Source organism: Balaenoptera physalus, assembly GCF_965194825.1.
Source record: "Balaenoptera physalus genome assembly, chromosome: 6".
NCBI classification, from domain to species: Eukaryota; Metazoa; Chordata; class Mammalia; order Artiodactyla; family Balaenopteridae; genus Balaenoptera; species Balaenoptera physalus.
This window is the reverse complement of record NC_138885.1, coordinates 35006904-35028812: the sequence shown is the minus strand read 5'-3', so window position 1 is coordinate 35028812 and position 21909 is coordinate 35006904. Positions and strand designations below refer to the sequence as shown.

General features: G+C 34.7%; 1 long non-coding RNA gene across 1 annotated transcript in view; it reads right to left on the bottom strand.

Annotated features, from left to right (window-relative positions):
* The window catches only part of LOC309662902, a 40145-nt gene that overhangs the window by 12485 nt on the left and 5751 nt on the right, over positions 1–21909 (bottom strand). The window contains exon 2 of the long non-coding RNA XR_014265049.1: positions 1666–1697. This is a non-coding gene — a long non-coding RNA (uncharacterized lncRNA). The remainder of the gene's footprint in view (positions 1–1665; positions 1698–21909) is intronic.

Below are 21909 nucleotides of genomic sequence, written 5' to 3'. Positions count from 1 at the left end.
TCAAGCTGCCAAAAGACAGATAAACATGACCTAAAACTAGTAGGAAAAAAACCAGGCAACTGACACAGATGCACAGAACCTTCAGACATTCAGAAGTCAGAAGACAAAATTTTCAGAATAACTGTGAATAATATGTTGTAGAACAGAGGAAAAGATGGGGAAAACTAGATGAAAAAGAGTTTTATCAAGAATTTAAGTCCTGGGCTTCCCTGGTGGCGCAGTGGTTGAGAATCTGCCTGCCAATGCAGGGGACACGGGTTCGAGCCCTGGTCTGGGAAGATCCCACATGCCGTGGAGCAACTAGGCCCGTGAGCCACAACTACTGAGCCTGTGCGTCTGGAGCCTGTGCCCCGCAACAAGAGAGGCCCCCACAGTGAGAGGCCCGCACACCGCAATGAAGAGTGGCCCCCGCTCGCCGCAACTAGAGAAAGCCCTCACACAGAAACGAAGACCCAACAAAGCCAAAAATAAATAAATAAATTTATTTAAAAAAAAAAAAGAATTTAAGTCCTTAAGAAAGAATCAAGTGGAAACCCTAGAACTAAAAAACAATTGAAATTAACAACTTAATATGTAAGTTTAACAGCAAAAGATAGGAAAAGAAATCTTTTTAAAAGGTGAATAAAAGACATTTGTACTGAAGCAGAAAAAAAATATGGAAAATGCAAAAAGAACCTAGGACAAATGTGACACACAATGAAAGTCTAACATATGTGAGTGAAGTTGCAACATTTGAAAATATAACTGAGAACTTTCCAAAATTCATCAATAAAACAAAAACTGTAATGTCTGGTGGGGCTTAAATATATGTACAATTAAAATGCATGACAACAATAATGTAAAAGGCATGGGGGGGTAAATGTAATAAAAAGCGTTCTTAACAAACAAAAAAAGTGTTCTAAGATTCTAGCATTCTTGGGGAAGTGGCAATATAACTCAATGAAACACTGTAATCACTAGGGTAACCACTAAAAGAAAAATGAGACAGCGTAACAAATTATAATAGATAAACAAAAAAAGGAGAGGGAAATACAGAAAATAGTAAGATGGTAGATGATATAAATATATAAAAAAGTATTTATATTTAGATAGGCTATATACTCCCATTATCAGACTGGATTAAGTAAACAAATCCCAAAGACATAACAACTAAGTGCAGTGTCAGATCTTGGAATAGTAAAAAAAAAAAAAATAGTAGTAGAAAAAATTGGTAAAAATCTGATTCAAGTCTTCATTTAACAGTATTATACCAATGTTAATTTCTTGGTTTCAGTAAGTTTAATAGTGTTATATTATTTAATATAATAACAAGGTGTTTACATTTAATTGCTATTTAATATGGGTTTTAATATGGTATTAACATTATGGGAAGCTGTATAAGGGGAAAAAAATGCAACTACAGCTGACCCTTGAACAACATGGGTTTGAACCCTGTGGGTCCACTTATATGCCGATTTTTTCAATAAATACTACAGTACTGTATGAGGGGCAATTGGTTGAATCCTCAGATTCAGAACGGTAGATACAAAGAAACTACAGATATGGAGGCCGACTATAAAGTTATATGCAAATTTTCAATTGCATGGGGGGTTGGTGCCCCTAACCCCCACTTTGTTCAGGGGTCAACTGTATTTAAGTTTGGAGAAGACTTAAATATAGGCATACCTCGGAGATACTGCAGGTTCAGTTCCAGACCCCTGAAATAAAGTGAATAATGCAGTAAAGTGACTCACATGAATTTTTTTATTTCCCAGTGCATATACAAGTTATGTTTACACTATACTATAGTTTACTAAGTGTGCAGTAGCATTATGTCTAAAAAAATGTACATAAATTAAAAAATATTTTCTTGCTAAAAATGCTGACCATCATCTGACAACACAGGGTTGCCACAAACCTTCAATTTGTAAAGACACATTATCTGTGAAGCACAATAAAGCAAAATGCAATAAAATTGTGCCTGTATAAGGGTAAAAGAAAGGTTTAGGTTACAAATAATGAGAAAATATATAGCTGACAAATCCTATCCAAGACAAAGCAGGTACAGCTATATTAGCTAAATTTAAAATTTAAAAGAAATTTTAAAGCAAGAAGCATTCAGAGACATAAAAAGGAAAATAATAAAATGAGAAAAAAGGTCAATCATAAAAACATAATACTAAACGTGTCTGTATGCAATAGGATGATTCCAAAAATCACAGTGGGAGACTTTAATTCACTTCTCTCAGTAAGTTAAAGAACAATCTTAATGACATATATAGGTAAATATACATACCCATATTCATATATATATATGAGGGGCCAGAGGGAGGGAGAGAGGCAGGAGTTGAGGGGAGAGATATGGCACCCAACAGCAAAAGAATGCAAATTATTTTCAATGGCACAGGAATCATTTGCGAAAACTGACCATATTACTGCAAGATAAAGAAAGCCTTACAAACAAATACTGGTCATTGAAATCATTCAGAGTATAAACCTTAATCACAGTGGGATTAAGTTAAAAATCAATAAGCAAAAAGATAACTAGAAAATACCTAATCTCAAAAAATTAAATAATAGCTTTCTAAATCTATGGGTGAAAAAAGAAATCATAATGAGAATTAGAAAACATTTTGAACTGAATATTAAAGATAAGAAATTTCCAAACTTGTAAGATGTAGTTATATCAATGCTTAGGAAATTTATACCTTTCATGCATATATCAGATAAGGAAGGCTGAAAATCAATGACAAGCTTCCATCTAAGGAAGCTAGAAAAGAGTACGTCAAACCCAAAGAAAGTAGAAGAAATAATAAAAGTATGAGCAGAAAGCAATGACTAGGAAAAAAAATGTACAACAGACAACAGAAAAAAATGCAAAGCCAAATGCTCTGTATTATTTTTGAAAAAAATAATAAAATCAATAGCTTTAGACTAATCAAGGGAAACGAGAGGACACAAATTTACAACACCTAAAATGATGCTGTGAAGGATAATGAGGCTATCATGAAAACGTTACACCAACTTAATTGATAATTTAAGTAAAATGAGAAAATTACCTGAAAAAAATCACTTTCCAAAACTGACATACAATATGAAAGAGAAAATTATAAAGTCCTATTTTTATTAAACTTTAATTATTAAAAGCCCTCCCACAAGGAAAACTTATAGGAATCGTTTCACTGCACAAGCTCTTCCACAAAATGGAAAACAAAAACAAACTTCCCAGCTTGTCTGATGAAACCAGTGTAACTTTTACACCAAAACCTGTCAAGCACATTACAAGAAGGAAAGATATAGGAAAGTCTGTCTCGTGAACATACATATAAAAATCCTAAGCAAACTAATAGCAAGTCAAACCTAGGATTGCATAAAAAGTATATTTCATGACCAATGAAGTTTTAGTTGAGTAATGCAAGGGTGATTAACATCAGAATCTATTAGTTTTTTCGATTAACCAAAAAAGGGGGAAAACAGATCACCCTGACAGATGCAGAAAAAGCATTTGATAAAATTTAATACCCATTTGGGATAAAAACTCTTTAAAAAACTGCAAATAAAAGAGAACTTCCAAAAAAAAAGAACTTCTTTAATTTTACAAAAAGTATCTTAAAACTCATCCCCACACCCCTACAGTAAGAGTTCCAGGTGAGATGAGACAAGAAAGACCACTATCAGCCTTTCACTCAACACTGCTCTTGAAGTCCCAGGCAGTACCTTAAAGCAGGAAAAAAATACAGGCATAAGAATTGGAAAAGAAAAAAGAAAATCATCATCATTCCCAGATAACACACATGATTGTGTACAAACTAACAGAATTAACAAGGAATTTTGCACAAGTTGCTGTATAACATATAAAAATCTATTGTATTTCTATATGTTAGCAACAATTAGAAAATAGAATATTTAAAAGATACCATTTATAATATAATTTAAAAATCCACTTTTCCTAGAAGTAAATCTAATGAAAGATGCTCACAAACTCTATACTGAAAACTACAAAATGGTACTGAGAGAAAAGTAAAAAGAAATATGCCATGGTTCATGAAATGTAAAATAAATCTTATAAAGAATTCTCCCCAGACTGACATATAAATTCAGTGCAATCACTATCAAAATCACAATTTTGCTTTTTGTGGAAATTGATAGATGAATTCTAAAATTTATATGGATATGCAAAAGCATTCTTGAAGAACAATAAAGCTAAAGGACTATAAGTATGCCAAGTGTATGACATCAAGACTTAAGTATAAAAAATAAGTATAAAATTTCAAGACTTAAAATATAGCTATTAAAATTAAGACAGAGTGGTACTGGTGAAAAAATTAAGAGAAACTGACCAATGGAAGAAAACAGAATCCGGAAACAGATGTACACATATTGAGCACATTTATGACAAATAATGAAATGCAGTACAGAAATGATGGTCTTTATGGTCCTGGGTCAAATGGACGGTCATATAGAAAAATAAAATCTTGACTCCTACCTCACGTCATATACAATGATCAATTCCAGATATAGTTCAGATATAAATATGAAAGTAAAGCAATAAAACTTGGGGTGGCGGGGAATGGGAGAATATCTTTACAACTCTGGGGTAGGCAAGTACTTCTTAAGCAGGACACAGGGTAGAAAAAGATATCTGCAATACAGGGATCTGATACAGGGCTTATATCCAGAGTATACAGAGAATTCCTATAAATTATTATAAAAAATGCAGGGAATTGAACAGAAAAATTGGCCAAAGACTTAAATATTGCATAAAAAGTAAAAAAAAAAAAAAAAAAAAAAGATATCCAAAAGGTCAGTCAACATATGAAAAGGTGTTCAACTTCATTAGTCATCAGACAAATATATTAAGACAACAGTGTGATAACCACTACTCACACAACAGGATGGCTAAAATTAAAATTAAAAAAGACAATACATGTTGCCAGAGGGGAGAAATGAATCTCTAAAATTACACTGATGGTGAAAGTATAAATTAGTCTAGCCACTTTGGAAAACTGTTTGCAATATCTATTAAAGCCAAACAATTGAATACCTTGAAACCCATCAATTCCACTCCTGGGTATACAGCCAGAAGCATACATTCATATGTTCTTCAAAATATGTGTACAAGATTGTTCATTGATGGGCTCTAGACATAAATATAAAAATAAAGCAGTAAAGCTCTTGTGATTGTCAAAAACTGAAAACTACCCAATTATTCCTAAGTAATAGAATGGATAAACTATGGTACATTCATATAGTGAAATATCATACAGCAATGAGAATGAAGTCAGAAGAGCAGAGGTATAAGTGACAAGGTTTTGAGGAATTATGGATATCAAGGTTTGTAGTTTAGAAAACAGACTTAAGTCAATGATAAAGGTGATTCATGTAAGAGACAATAAGAAGCTGCATTTCTGGACAATTTAAGAGTTTGGGGGTAGGAGAGGACGTGGAATTATCATCACATTCAAGAAGACCATAATAATATACATATTTATTATAACTTTACAGAAGTACACACACAGAAAAATGACACAATGAGAAGAGTGTTATTAGCTTCCTGAGTCCAGTCATGCAAAGAACCCTATTACTATTCCAGTAGGTGCTTACTAAGAGGGAACAAAAATCTCTAGCAGTTACTGCAAGTATGTTTGCTACTGGTTCCAGCAAGTCACCAACAGACTTCTTCATCCAAGGTTTTCAACTCATGGAACTGAGGAAGTTTTCTCTGCAAATGCATTTTCAGTATTATACAGAGAATCATTGTGAAAATTTATTTTATAATAATCAACTTCATAGCCAACTTTACAGAAACTTATCTGTTCTATAAGGAAAGAGTTATCTAAAATGTGTAACTTTTTCCTGAATAGAAGCAATCTAACAATATCAAGAATAAATATTTTGTAAAGGCTTTCTATATGCCAGGCCTAAGTATTTATCTAATTTGATTCCCAGAATAACTCTATGAGGAGAGTAATCGCTGCTTCTGCCAATGTTATAGGGGAGTAAACTAGAGTGCAAAAAGGCTACATAATCTGCCCAGGAATATAATGCTAAAATTTGGCAATGTCTGCCTGCCTGCCTGGATTCAGCCTAAGCTTATAATAAATTCTTAAAGACAACCTTTCTAGCATGTTATTAACAGAAAAAAACAACAAAAACCAAAACAAACAAACAAAGGGGTTTCATACTCTCTTCCAAAGTCATGTGACAGATTATATGGCCTTCTATCAACTTTCTAATTTCTAGATGTCTGGATCAGATATTGTACCCAAGATGGAACTTTGAAAGCAGTACATAGTTCAAGGCAGTCAAGTGAGCACATTTATCTGTCTTTTTTATTTCCCAACATACCAACGAGATGAAAACAAATTTTTGCAAAAGAATGAAGTCATAACAGGGCTGGAAAGTACAAAAGGATGATATTGGTGGATCAGATATTTTGAGAAATTTAAGGCAGATAAACGGGAACAAATTAGCAGAGAAATCAATTAGATAGGAACAAGTCAGCAGAGAAACTTAAAGGAGAAAATCACAACAGACAACTGGGAAAAGGTCCAAAACTGTAAAATAAAACAAAATAAAACAAAATAACCCTGGTAGAAATGGAAACAATGCAGGGGACAGAATGGTACACTTAAATAAAACAGGAATAAGCTGCTTTGAACAAGTGGTCAGAAAACAAGAATTCTTGTTAATTAAAAATATAAATGGGGGACTTCTCTGGTGGTCCAGTGGTTAAGAATCCGCCTTCCAACGCAGGGGACGCAGGTTCAATCCCTGGTCAGGGAACTAAGATCCCACATGCTGCGGGGCAACTAAGCCCACGTGCCACAACTAGAGAGCCCAAGCGTCCCAACTACTGAGCCCACACGCTGTGGAGCCCACGTGCCACAACTAGAGAGAAGCCTGCACTCCACAACTAGAGAAAAGCCTGCACACTGCAACGAAGAGCCCGTGTGCCGCAACTAAGACCTGACGCAGCCAAAAATAATAAATATTAAAAAATATATATATATATATAAATGATAATTCCAATGGGTAAGATAAACAATAAAATGTTTATAATTAATGGAGGATAAAAGATAAAGACTACTTCTGAAGACACAAACTAAATACACAAAGAATATAGGAAATAAGAGAAGTTAGGGACCTGGAGGTCAGACAGAAGAGATCCAATATTCCAACAGGAGAGCCATTAAATGCTCCTGAAGGGGATTAAGACAGAAATAACAGAGCTATATCAAGAGAAAAAAACAGACTATTTCCACGATCTGAAGGAAGACACAAGTTCCCAGTCAGGCCTCACCAAGTACCAAGAATACTTACTGAAAAAAGATCTATACCTAGGCACATCCTGGCAAAATTTCAAAGTTCCACCAAAAAAGAGAAAATCCTAAAACTTCTCACGTTATCTACAAAGGAACCAGTCACACTGAAATCTAAATGCTGTTAAGATATAAGGAGAAATGCTTTTAAGGTTTTTAAGAAAAATTTTGAATTTAGAATTTCATACTCAAAATTCTTCAGGAATGCAAGCTGAAGAAAGGACATTTTCAGACAGCAAATACTTGAAAAGTCTGCCATTCTATATTGAAAATTACTCAATGAACCCAATGAACTCCAAACTTTTTTGTATGACATGCCTTTATGAGTAAAAAACCATTTGCTCTCAGCATGCATGTCTATTTATAAATTAACATATTATTATACTAATATATTTATGTATATTATAAAGCATATCAAAATTAAAATTTAAAATAATCAGATAAAATTAAATAATTTAATTTTTAATATATTCTGACACCCCCCCAAATTATCTTGTGTAACCCGTTTATGTGGATGCTTCGTTTTGAAGACCACAGCTCTAACCAAATGAAAATGAACCCTAAAGAAAGAAACCATGGGCTTGAAAAAACAACAGAATTGAACAGGTCTCAGTAGAGAAGGAAACTAAAAAAGAAACTAGGAGAATTCACTACAATTTGACACTTAGAAAATTTTCCATTGGTAAAGTTTTTATGTACATAGGATTACATTTCATTTTCTGTGAGGCCACCCTACTTTGTTCTATAGTAAGTATTTATATAATCACATTATAAATATTTCCAGGTTTAAATTTTTAGAATTGGTCTGCAAATAAAGCAAAAAAGAAATTAAAATGCAAACACCTTGATGATGTAGCCTTAACAACGAATAATAATTGGGAGATTGACGGAGTGAGGAGAGAAATAAGACTATCATTCACAGAGGTAGGCAATACTGTCTAGAACTAAAAGCAGGCACAATTTACAGTGGGAAGTGGAACTGGGGGTGGGAAGGTGACTTCCTCTTCTTTTTACTCTTATGTAATACGAATCGCAATATAATTACGACTTCTATTTTTAAGAAGCATTATAAGCAGGAGGGAAAGCAGTACATAACACAGCATGCCCATTTAGAAAACTGAAATTGGTTACTGATGGCCATAGTCAGCTCCCATTAAATACACCTACCACCTCCATCACCCTCCATTCATTTACTGCCTTTTACTACTGAGTTTTATGTGCACAGAACAGCTGTGTTTTTACCTAAACTATGATCTTCTTGAAGGTTTTTCTGTTTTATTCATTTCTGCAATGCAAAGCCTAGCACAATGCTCAGTGTTTATTTTTTAAAAAGAGGGAGGGGACTAATTAAATGGTCTGAGGAAAATAATGGAGAAAAGCCATCTTGTAGTTCCAATCACTTAAAACCAGTTTATCTCAAGTTTACTAAAGTTCACTAAAATGCATATAACAGGGAGAGAAAGGCTCCTCTTCGAAATAGAAACAGCTGTGACTCTCAGAAGAGTGAGTCAACTCAGTGGCAGCACATCTAAACACAGGTCCTAGTAAAAATCTTAGGGGGCAGGAACAAGGGCTGATGAAGGATATAGCAACGGAAATACTCTGAACCCTCAAGAAAAAAAATGGCTGGGGGTGGGAAGACGATTCCTCCTTCCTGACTATATATATTCCTATAGAAGAGGAAAGCCAAAAGAGCTGGGGGCGGGGAGTGGACGGGTACTCAGGAGTCACGGCTTATGATGACATTACCCAGGGCGTGTGCATGCGCATGCGCGCACGCACACGTTGCTCAAATACTTCCATTTACCGTATAGTCTCTTACTGGGGCCCTTAATTTTTTCCTACTTTGGTTATTGAGAGGCCTAAGTGAAATAGCAGTTTTACAGTTTGAACTCTCTGCCCAAAATAAAAGGTGACTTTTCTTTAAAACTTGGTAATTTGAAATTTTTGTAAATCAAAAGCAGGAGACTATGGGTAATATTATATGGTCCAACCAAGTAGTGCCAGCCTCTAAGTGATTACAAATGGTAGACTCACAGGTTTATATTTTTCTAGGGCAGTGATTCTCAAATTTAACTGTGCATTAGAATCACCTGGAAGCCTTGTGAAACCAGAATACTGAGCCCCAACCCTAGGATGAATGATTCAGTGGGTCTGGGTCAGGCCCCAGAATTTGCATTTCTAACAAGTCTCAGATGGTGCTGATGCTGCTCGTCTAGGGATCTCACACTGAGAATCACATTTCTAGTGTGAGGATTAGACCAGAAAGCTATTATTACCAATAATACAAAAATCTCATCATCCCTGCTGCAGCTATCCATCTGTCCTCTACCTATGACTAAGTCTTCCGTTTTACCTGAGTATTATCCTGAGAGGTAGACCTCTGGGCTAGTTTTCAACTTGTTTCAGGATCTTATTCCAGTGTTATGGAATCTGTTTTGAAATCTACAACATCCTCTAACACTGATAGTAAGGAGGTAGTTCTAATAACATATATATGGAAACTTTATTAGTATAGGCAAAATACAGACATTTTAAGATGAACTCTTTCTCTATTTGATAAATCCTAAAAGCCATTAATACGTGTTGGTGAAGGTTTGCACACAAGCAGGGATTTAAAGCCTCTGCTTACTGTTGCCTTGTCATTCAACGCCAAGGTTCTCCCTTAAAAAAAGAACAAAAAACTGAAAGTCAACTCCCGTGTACACACACTGTAACCCCCCAAAATCACTCCATTTCTGTCGCTTTAATGTATTTTTTTAAAAAAAGGATTAAAACTAAAAGTCATTTAACATTTCTTGACATAGACGCAACGTCATTTTCCTTAACAAAGGTAAAAATGGAAAAAAGCCCTGGGGTCCATGTGTTGAGAGACCTGGATTCTATCCCTGGCCCTTTTTGGTTTCAGAACACATGCCCTTTTGCACATCACTGAGCTGTTGGCTAAACAAAGCATTCAGGGCAAGAATCACTAAATCCTATCCGGTTCTAACATAAGCTTATACAGTAAGACTCATACACTGTAGACTAAGATGTACTTGATATCACTACATGATTTCCTCACAGTGCAATGAACTTCTTGGGAAAAAAAAAATCGACTACAGATCACTTCAGAACCTGATTGCGTTTCCTGTAGCATTACATATTAAGGACAGTCTGGCTCTTTGGCAACCATTTAAAAAAAAAAAATCATTTAAAAACAACTAGATTTATATGTCATGCTAGTTGCTACAAGTTCAATTGTTTTCACATTACTTGTGTAATGACATACACAAGGCACAATAAGAAAATTATAAGCCTATCTGCATCTATATTAATAGTCATATCCCCTTAAAATGTATGAAGCAAATATTTCACTTTCTAAAAGGAGGCCATTTCCAGAGGAGGGTGAAGGAAAAAATACAAGTAAAAGGAGGCTATTTCCAGAAATCTTATAAAGACAGTATTGGGATTTTAAAAAATCAGCCTTATTTAAATACTTAGCATGGCAGTTTATGACTACGGTCATTAAACTTCGTGAGGTAAGATTTTAAATTATAGTAATATATAAACTGTGGTGAACCAAAACAGGGCAAGACCAGCAGTCAGGAGACTACTCACTATGGCCAAGCTACAAGACCCCACCCCACCCCCCATTCCTTTGTTTTTTTTTTTTAACTCATTCATTTGTTCCTTTATAGTCTCTCTCTCTCTTATTCACTGACCTGTTTGAGTATCTTGGGAGGTTCTACACTTAGCTAAACCCTGTGGACACAAGGAAGGATGGCATTATTTGAACTAGATCTCAGGGGTCCCTTCAGGTAGAATCTTTATTCAAGATCTAATTTATAAATTATAGCAACAGACTCTTTATCAAACACAAGAGGAGTAAGTTATCTCAATCAACAAACAATAAGATAACTTAACCTTATTCCTTCTTTAAGGACCAACAGTGTTTTAATCTGTTGATCTCGACTGCCATTTCTTCTGTAAAATGTTTACCAACCAACCGTTTATGTTTACTCCCATACCATTTTCTTCAGTAAAATGAATTACTCCTTAGGTACCCAAGCACTTTCATAACCAATGTCTCTCATATAGAATTAATCAAATTTATTGTAATTATTAGTACAATAATCTGTAAGATTTTACTTCACACTTTAGAATTTTACTCCTATACATATTATCTCATTTGATCCTCTAAACAACCCTGTGAAGTAGTTACTTCTATTTTACAGACAGGGAAACTGAAACAGAAGCAATATGATCTAAGGTCATAGAGTTTTAAAAAAACCCAAAAAGACAAAAAAAAAATTCAGAAATTGAATGCAGGATTTTTTGGGTTTTTTTTTTTCTTTCACTTTTTGGCCATGCCCCACAGCGTGTGGGACCTTAGTGCCCTGACCAGGGATTGAACCTGCGCCCCCTGCACTGGAAGCACGGAGTCTTAACCATGGGACCACCAGGAAAGTCCATGAATCCAGGATTTTTAACTGAAAATACTATGGTTTTTTTCAATTCATCAAATATGCTGAACTCCTTGAGATTATATTCTCACCTTTACGTACTGCCTAGTGTATACGATGGCAGATACTAAGCAAAGACATATTGACTAGATTTGAAGTCAACTACTGGAAAGGTATTACATATTTACTAAACAGTACAAAATTTATTGCTTCCTAAAAAACAAAGTACCAGATATAATTTAGTATTACAGAATGATCCATGGAACACCATCAGGGTTAAGAATTTGGTTTCTGAATTTAGAGTTAGGTGCAGATCCTGAAGCTGTGTAAGCTCTCTGGGCCTCAGTTTTGTTTGTAAAATGGGAATAATAAATGGTAATTATCTCAAATGACTGGTGTACTGAATGGGAGTGTATAGAAGACGCCTAGTATAGTGTCTGGTACATAGAAAGCACTCAATAAATTAGTTTATTGTGTATGAGTATTAATATGAAACTAAAAAGTAGAACTAGTTTACAAAACAGTAATAATCTCATGAACTATGAAGAAGAACAGAGTTAAATTTGCCTAAGTATGTTTTTGAGGTTTTTTTACTTTTTCAACCTTTATCACTAGGCTCTCCATGAGCTATTTACATGAGCTATGAATACTACTGCTCTCACGCTGCTGCTCTCACACTGCTTATCTCTAACTTCCATCTCCCTTTTAATGCAAGTAATGTGGAGGTGTAGTTGTAAAAAGATAGACTAACATCCAAAGTGTCTCTCAGGAATTGTGTAAACTTCTAGAGAACTTCCTGGAGTAATGGAAATGATCTGTCTCTTGACTGGGCTGTTGTTACACAGGTGAACATATCTGTCAAAACTCATTGAAATGTACACAAAAGAAAAGATGTGTATATGAAACAATGCAAGTTAAAAGAAAACACAAGTGTTTTTAGGTTTTATAACCCTTGAACAAGTTACTTTCCCTTTTTGGCCCTTAGCTTTCTCATCTTCAGAAAGGGAATAATTTCTCGTACAGAAAGAATATAGTGAGTGTTAAAGGAGATAAGGTCTATAAAGTACTTAGTTTCTGCACAGTTAGTTGCCAATTCTGGATCCACTTAACATTAACTCTAAGCATTTTTCAGATTTATTTGAGTCCTAAAACATTCCTCCAAAATAAAACCTATATTCTCTCCCTCTCCCTTCTCCTACTCTTCCCCTCATCTCTTTTACTTTAGGAAAATATGAGTAAACATTTGATTAAAGCTTTTGCCTCCATAGTTTTTTTTTTAACAAATCATAATAGTCTTTTGCCTTCATATTTCTCTTCCTTCTCATTTAATTATAGTCAAAAAAGTGAGAATTCCCTGGGGGTCTAGTAATTAAGACTCCGCGCTTTCACTGCCGAGGGCCTGGGTTCGATCCCTGGTCAGGGAACTAAGATCCCGCAAACCACCCGGTGCTGCCAAAAACAAAACCAAGTAACAATTCCTGTTACTAGTTTTCAAATCACTTTTTAAAAGTGTCTAAGCAATGTTCTTTGTTCTAGAATTCCAGGACAGTGGAACAATTTCACATTCATCTAGCATTTACTGAGCAAACATTTATTAAGAACCTAAATCGGTCAGGCACTGGAGAAACAAAGGTAAGGTCAGAGAGGCAAATACCTAACTAAAGCAGATCAAATAGAACTGCTAAAATCATATCCTTTTCTTACACCTGTGAAGGATCTACTGGGTTGGCCAAAAAGTTCCTTTGGTTTTTTAGTAAAAATAAAAGACACGTTTTTCATTTTCACTAAGAACTTTACTGAACTTAACGTATTCACCATTTTGTTCCACTACCTTCTGCCATTTTTCAGGCAACTTCATAATTCCATCTTCCCAAAACTTATCTTTTTGAGCAAAGAACTGTTCCAGGTGCCTTTTACAGTCTTCCAGGGAATTGAAATTTTTTCCATTCAGAGAATTTTGTAAAGACCGAAATAAATGGAAATCCGAAGGTGCAATGTCTGGTGAATACGGTGGATGATCAGAACTTCCCAGTGAAGCTGAAACAGTTTTTGCCTGGTCATCAAAGAAACGTGCGGTCTTGCATTACCCTGATGGAAGATTACGTGTTTTCTGTTGACTAATTCCGGACACTTTTCGTTGAGTGATGCTTTCAGTTGGTCTAATTGGGGTTCAGTGGAACTTACTACCTAGGATAGCTTGACCAACTACGAAAATAAACTTGAATATATTATTTTAATAACAGAACTTGTTGGAATTAATCATTTAGTTTTCTGGAAGGAGCTCAAAATAGAGGACTCCCTTCCAATCCCACCATATACACAACACAACATCACCTTCTTTGGATAAAGACCGGCTTTTGGTGTGGTTGGTGGTGGTTCACTTTGCTTGCCCCACGATCTCTTCCGTTCCACATTATTGTACAGTATCCACTTTTCATCGCCCGTCACAATTTGTTTTAAAAACGGAACATTTTTGTTACGTTTAAATAGAGAACTGAATGTGGAAATATGGTCAAGAAGGTTTTTTTTCACTTATGTGGAACCCAAACATTAAAGCAATTCACATATCCAAGCTGGTGCAAATAATTTTCAATGCTTGATTTGGATATTTTGAGTATGTCAGCTATCTCCCGTGTGGTATAATGTTGATTGTTCTCAATTAATGTCTCAATTTGATCGTTATCAACTTCAACTGGTCTACCCAACTGTGGAGCATTGTCCGCAAGAAATCTCCAGCATGAAACTTCACAAACCACTTTTGGCACGTTTGATCAGTCATAGCACCTTTTCCATACACTGCACAAATCTGTTTTTGCATTTCAGTTGTGTTTTTACCTTTCTTGAACTAATAAAGCATACTATGCCGAAAATGTTGTTTTTCTTCCATCTTCAATATTAAAATGGCCACACAAAAATTCACCAATTTGGTAAGTTTTTTTTAATGCACGCTGATATGACAGCTGTCACAATACAATCTAACAAAATTGTTTGGAATGAACTTAAAGACAACTAAGCACCACTTGAGTTATCTTATGGAAAAAAACAAATGAACTTTTTGGCGAACCCCATAGTAAAAGGAGTTGGAAGTAAAGAGTTCTTCTGACTCACCACTGTTGCTTCCAGACTACTTTTCCAACCTAACAAAAGTGTATGGCAACTGCATGAGTCCATTCTTTAAAAATTCTCTTACATTCTTCTCTCTTGCAATCACCTACTCACCTCTCTGAGTTAGACTCCTTTATGGAGGACTTCAACCACTGTCTCCATTGTCTTCTTCACTATTCCTGCCACCACCCTGGATGACTGCACTCCAGTGGACTTCTTTCCTACCAGCATCAAAGTTCTTTTACCTTTCTGAATGATCTCACCCACTTAAAATTTTAGCAATCTTTTTCAGAGATTCTGACTTGGAACTTACTACCTAGGATAGCTTGACCAACCATGGAAATAAACTTGAATATATCATTTTAATAACAGAACTTATTCCTATTCTGTCATCAATTTAATCCCCCAACAGCTCTTATTACCAACACTTCACTGAGTCCATACCATTCTTCTTAAGTCATTACCCCCTTATGGCTTCCCTTCCTTCCTTATCAAACTCAAAACCCACAGTGCATCACTTCAAAAACTCTCTAGTAAGCATGCTTAACGTTTCACTCCTTTGTTCTTTTATCACAACAATTCTGTAAACCATCCATTCTGTATCAGTCTAACCACCCACTGTATGCTCTGTTATTTGGGTTGCTGAGCAATGGTGTAGAAAATCTTTTAAAAAAGCAGAATAACAGCTTCTGAAGTGTACACTTTCATTAAATACGTACTTCTGTTTTTAACTAATTGATTTCAAGAGGATTTGTTGCAAAATAAAAGTCTTACCAAATGATGAAATAATTAAACTAGAAATTCAGCTCCTTAGTTGTACTAGATTCATTTTCAGTGCTCAACATACACAAGTGGCGAATGGCTACCATAATGGAAAGTGGGAATCATAGAACATTTCCATCATCACACAAAGCTTTACTAAACAGTGCTGCTTACTCATTCTATGGCAGAACTGCTCAACCACTATTCAGCTTACATAACCTACAGTTTCCTACAGTTTCTCACTGACACCACTTATTGCTATCCTTGTGACTTCATGAATCTTGCAAGCTGCATGAACATGGAACAGGCTGGTACCCAAAGCAGTCAACGAAGGCGGAGGCATCAAATCTCTTACCATCACCTGAGACCATGAGGAGTTAGTTACCCCTAATCATTTATGTCCCAGCCCACTTCTAATCATGGAGATCCCCACCTTGATACTGTCACTGGTTACACTGTATCTGAGATGGGTTAGGGAAAGAGAGGTGTACTTAAGATTCCTTTCAGATTTTACCACCTGTTAAAGGCAGAACTCATTATTACACATCTCTCACCTATCACTAGACTAGACCATGGCAGCAGCTGGAAATAAAAATTCTACCAAACCCACTAAGGCTTATTTTAATGCAACTATTAATAACAGTATTTCATTAAAAATTAAACAGTCATTACAAATGTTAAATTGGACAAGATGCTGGGACAAAAGACATAAACTAGTACTATCCTAGACAAAAGCAGGAAAACCCACCATCACTGAAAAAGATAAGAGGAACTACCACTTTGGGGAACTCAAAATGATAAAATCTAGGGGAAAGAAATGGGCAAAACAGCATGCCTTAGGATACAGGGTTGTAGGGATCTATATGTCTCTATCATTATACCTTTCATGTCTATAACCATTAAAATGGCTTAATCCTCCTTAAGGAATCACACTTACTTAAAGAAAAACATTTCATATAGTTGCTTAGTTTACAGGGGAAAAAAAGAGGAAAAAAAGGAAAGAAAGAGAGAAAAGTTGAAAGAGAAAGAAATGAAGCAAAATGATCCATGAAGAGCAATGTGTTAGGAGACCCTGGATTTTAATCCAGTCTTTTCTGAAATAATGTAACGCACGGTCAAGCTAGACTAAATAAAAGGAGGCTACTGCCATCCACCTACCAGCCCTGCCTCTCAGGGAAATGCTTTGCAAAAAAATAAACTGAGTTGTTCTTATACCTCAAGAGAACACTTTAAGTACATGAATGCCATCTCAGCTCTTCTGATGATGAGCTAATAATCCCAAGATTCTTATGACTAGCAATAATCAGTAACTACTATGAATATGTAGAGCACAAGTATTTATCAAACAGCTGTGCTACCCACGAACAGTACTTTGCAGCAGTAAGAAATAAAGTCAGATATTAAAATATTAGCTCTAAAAAGGCATAAGACAATGTTAAAAAGGGAAAACTATGAGCTTATCTGCAGTTATGAGTCTGTATGTGTGACTTAAAACAGAAGAAATCAACAACTAATTATGATTCACGAAAGGTACAGGAATGGTGCATCCCTACATATGATTCTAACATGATCTACATTGACTGGGGAATGAGAAGAGACTAACCACAGTCCTAACCCTGAAAAAGATACACAGGCAAAAGTATTTTTCACATCCTTGGTATTCACTACACAATTCGATAATTAAAAAAAAGAAATGAGCAACACTGCTGTCTGTGACACAAGAAAAACTCCATAAATAACAAGAAATTAAGTCTAAAACAATACGTAGCATGCTGTGGGCATTTGGTAAAATTTGCTCAACTTTCAAGTTCTGAAAATTGAGTCAACTCTGCTGGGCAGACAGCACTTCCCCTATTTAAGGGGTAGCAAAACCTCACAAAATAATGAATGAACACAACCTACAATCTGGGTAGATAGTCAAGTAAGAGCAAGTGCATTCCAGTATTGTGTAATTAGAGCTTTGGGGAAATGTTGCAGACTCACTCAATAAAAGGGCCTACAAAACTTTTCACCAGCTTGCAAAATCTTAAAACCTGTCCCATGTTTAGCAATAGTTAGGCAGAAATGCATCATTTGTAAGAAAGTCAGTAAACTATACAGTGAAGTTGTAATTTTCATGACAGTCTCATTTTCCTTAAATTATACTTACATTTGTTTTATATTCCACATCTTATCAACTGACAAGGCAACCAGAATCATTTGATGGGTTTTATGAAAATATACATGTCTCTATTCCACTTTCCCTTGGTGTGCACATGGGAGGGGTACGTGGGTATGAGTGAAGAAAGGAATCGTGTATATTTTGAAAAACTAGCCATACCACTTTACACCCACCAGAATAGCTAAATAAATGAAACAATATCAAGCAAACGTTGCAGAGTATGTGGGACAAATAAATCTCTCATTCATTACTGAAAAGACACTTTGGAAAACACTGGGTAATGTATACTAAAACTGAACAAAAGCACACACGGTCCAAAAAATTCTACTACAGCAATATGCACAGATGTGCAGCAAAAGATATGTATTGATACAAGAACATTCTATAAGGGGCACTATCCATTGCGACTCAAAACTGGAAACAACCTATATGTTCATCAACAGTAAAATGGATAAATTACGGTACATATACATAGTCATACAATGGGATAGAAAACAACAGAATGAGAATGAAGAAGCTACCACTACACACTACACAGATGGATCACATAAAAACTGATGTAAGAAGCCGTACACAAGGGTGTTGATGCTGTATGATGTTACATGCCTGTCTCTGAATGTATGTTATACTCCATAAAAGTTTATGTAAAATAAAAAAGCAAATAAATATTTAATAAATAAATAAGCAACCTTGATGCCTAAATGTTTATAATACAATCCTATTCCCAGAGCCATGTTCCGAACTCCACCCTAAAATTGGGACAGAACACTTTTTAAAATCTTCCCTCATGCTAATCTAATACATTTTTATATTAAAACAAAGAAGGCTATATTAGGGTAACAGAATGCAAGAGTCATATCCTTTCTAGGAGAGAAAACACTAATCTGAAAAGAATTTTAACACCAAAGCTCTCCCTCTCCACATTACCTTGACCACACTCAGATCTTCACTACCCTTCCATCTACCAAGAGTTCACTCTTCTCTGCCATTTATTTAGTGGAAACATTTTTAAAGTAATGAACTACCCTAGAAAGGTAGTTATGAGGATTGAAACAAAAAGAGCAGATATATGAAGTCTTCAGCACTGTGCCTAAGCACTCAATGACTAAACAGTATTAAAAAATCCCAAATAGTGAGTCTTACAGATCAAGGGTTATTTCCAATTCATCACTGTAAACACAGAACCCAGCATTTAACAGTTGGTCAATTTATGGAGTAAATGAATGATATGAGCTCAAAACAAAAAGAATAAAATTAAAACAAGGCAAAAGTGGAAAAAAGGGAAATATCAAGAAGTTCAAAGTAAGGCCTTATTTTTATATCAGGGTAAATGACAAGATTTTAAATCTCAAATGAAGTAACAGAATCAGGTACATATTAAAACCATTAAAATAAATAAAAACTGCCTCAGTATTACTTTTCCTCCATATACTTCAAAATGAAGAAGTCAGATGTCTTAACTAAAATTTAAACATGGTTCTTTAATATAGAAATCCTTTAAAAATATTTCTGAATGAATTTCTTATGAGTTTGACAGGAATCATAAGTATATAACAGGTTATTTTAAAGACATCTATCATAGCATGTCAATATTCTGACTAAATATGTCATAACAGAAATGAAAGGAAAGCGGATTTCAGTTGAACCTTTATACAGTGGTATTATTTTTATGAATTTAGATATCAAAATCATCAAGACTGCAATCTTATATTAAACTTAAAAGACAAATTAATAAGATACTTTAATCTCCATCGTGTGCACAAAACACCAATGAACCATTAGATAAGGTTCTAATGGTTCCCTTTTTCCCTTCCTTTTAAGCACATCGTCTACTTATATATCTTAGATCAGAAATAGCATCACTGTTTTAATTAACCGACATTTACACAAAGCAACTTATGTGGAAAGCACTATTCTAAATGTAAATATAACTCATTTGGTTCTTGTAACAACTCTTACAAGGGAGGTACAGTTATCCTTTCCATTTTACAGATGAGAACACTGAAGCAGAGATGCTAAGTAACTTACCTAAAGTCACAAAGCTATTAAAAAGCAGACTGGATGCACTCTATTAACCTCTATGCTATACTGCCCAGAGATCTCTGAAGTGAAGCAAAACTAAATTTATCCTGACTTCACTTGATGTTGGGAGGTTAGTTATTTTGAAGACCTTGGGTGATAACCATAAAATGAAGCAGCACTAATGGCACAGTTAATAAATTCTAAGATATCCATTTTTTTTTCGTATTTTAACATATCTAAAATTGATGGCATTTTACAATTTTAACTGACAGTGCTCTCTCTCTGTGGAGTACATAAAGCAGTGGTGCATCTGGTAATTGCAGGCAAGTACGATTCAAAAACTTATGGTATGACCCTCATGGGTTAGTGATAAGAAGTAAATGAGATAAAATATCTAAAGTACTTGACAACTCTGGTACAAATGCTTTAAAAAAGGGCATTTTTTCCCTTTAAACCAAAATGATCTATGAGGAAATTCCATTTACCCTGTAGTAAGTTGTTAGTTTCTCAGGCCCATGTTCAACTAAACCTGGTTATATCCTACTAGGGAAAAATAACTGGTTTCATTATACAATCTGATTAAGAAATAAAGGACTTTGGGTGGGGAGAAGGCAGGCAGACAAAACAACAGTGAAAATGAGACACCTGAGAAAATAAAAATTATCAACAGTAAAGCATAACTCAAGATACCTCCCAGGTACCACTTGATTCAAGCCAGTTCTCAAATGCCACTGATAAAATGTTCACATGAAAAAGTATCTTCACTTTCTAAAAAATACACTTTGAATGCAAATAACCAAATATGCTTGGTGTGTGCCCATGCCCTACTTGAGCTTTTCTAACAAAACTGGACGTACTGAACTTAACCACCATGTTAAATAACTGGTTAACAAAGGTTTAAACTGATCCTAAGAGTGGCCACCAAAAAAATTTAATTAAATAAAATTCAATTCATTTAAATACTCCTGTGTCAATACTTGCCTTGGTAATTTCAGGATGACTTAATTAATATTCAATTTTTTTTTTTTTTTTTTTGGTTTGCTTTTGTCTTATTGGATGAAAACTACCTTTCAGGGTAATTTCACACTAAAACACCAAAAATTGCATCCAAATTACAACAAAAAAAAACCACCTTGAGCACGCTTTACCTTAAAAATCACTTAATTTTGATGGGGCAGAGGGGAGAGGATTAAAATGCATTTTCACAAGGAAAAACTGTGAAATTTGCTTCAGAAAACATACCAAAACAGGAAACAACAGTATCTTCTTTTCACATATCTCAAATAATATTTTAAAAGCCTCATACTACTTTTCAGTTACACTACAACCTTTGAGATCTTGCATTACCTAATACGAGAGTGAAACCTCTTTCTTTTGTATTTGTTACTCCTAATTATTTTTATTACTATATTACTTTCCCTTCAAGTGTATAAATAACCTACCCCAACCAAAGTCTGAGGTAATGCAATTTTATATTTGTAGGTCAAATTTTTTTAAAACTGCTATTTTTTATGTATGTAAGTTCTGTTTCACAGAGTTATATAATTCAGAATTTAATGCTAATAATTATTCTGTCCTTTAGAACATGTAGGCAAGTCTGAAGAATACCAGAAGAATTCTACTTAGCATATAAACAAAAGGCCTTGGAAAGTATACCTATAAGAACCATAATATATGAAAAATATATAATTGTCGTACAAGAATTTATTAAGATTTAAAAAAAAACCAGGGAGAAGACAAGAGCAAAAGCCAGTAGCAACTAATAAAAACAAAATTTTTAAGTTACAACTTTCTTAATATAAACTATAAGGAAGACTGCCTTAGCAGATCAGAATAATACAACGATGTTTCTACAAAAACTCAAGAAGGTATTTCAGAAGCAAAAATTTTGATTGACCCTATATTCCTGTTATTTTAAAGCAGATGTCTTCTAGAACCTTTATTTACTGTGTTTTTAAAATCCATTTTGACATCATTTACCCTTCTAATACACTATTTTCTTGTCAATTAAGGTTTTGCCAACTACAGTATTCTTCATAAAGTAATTCCTGAAGATGAACTGTGTTCTACTATGATGCAAGACTTAAGTCTAGGGACATTTAGACAACTATCT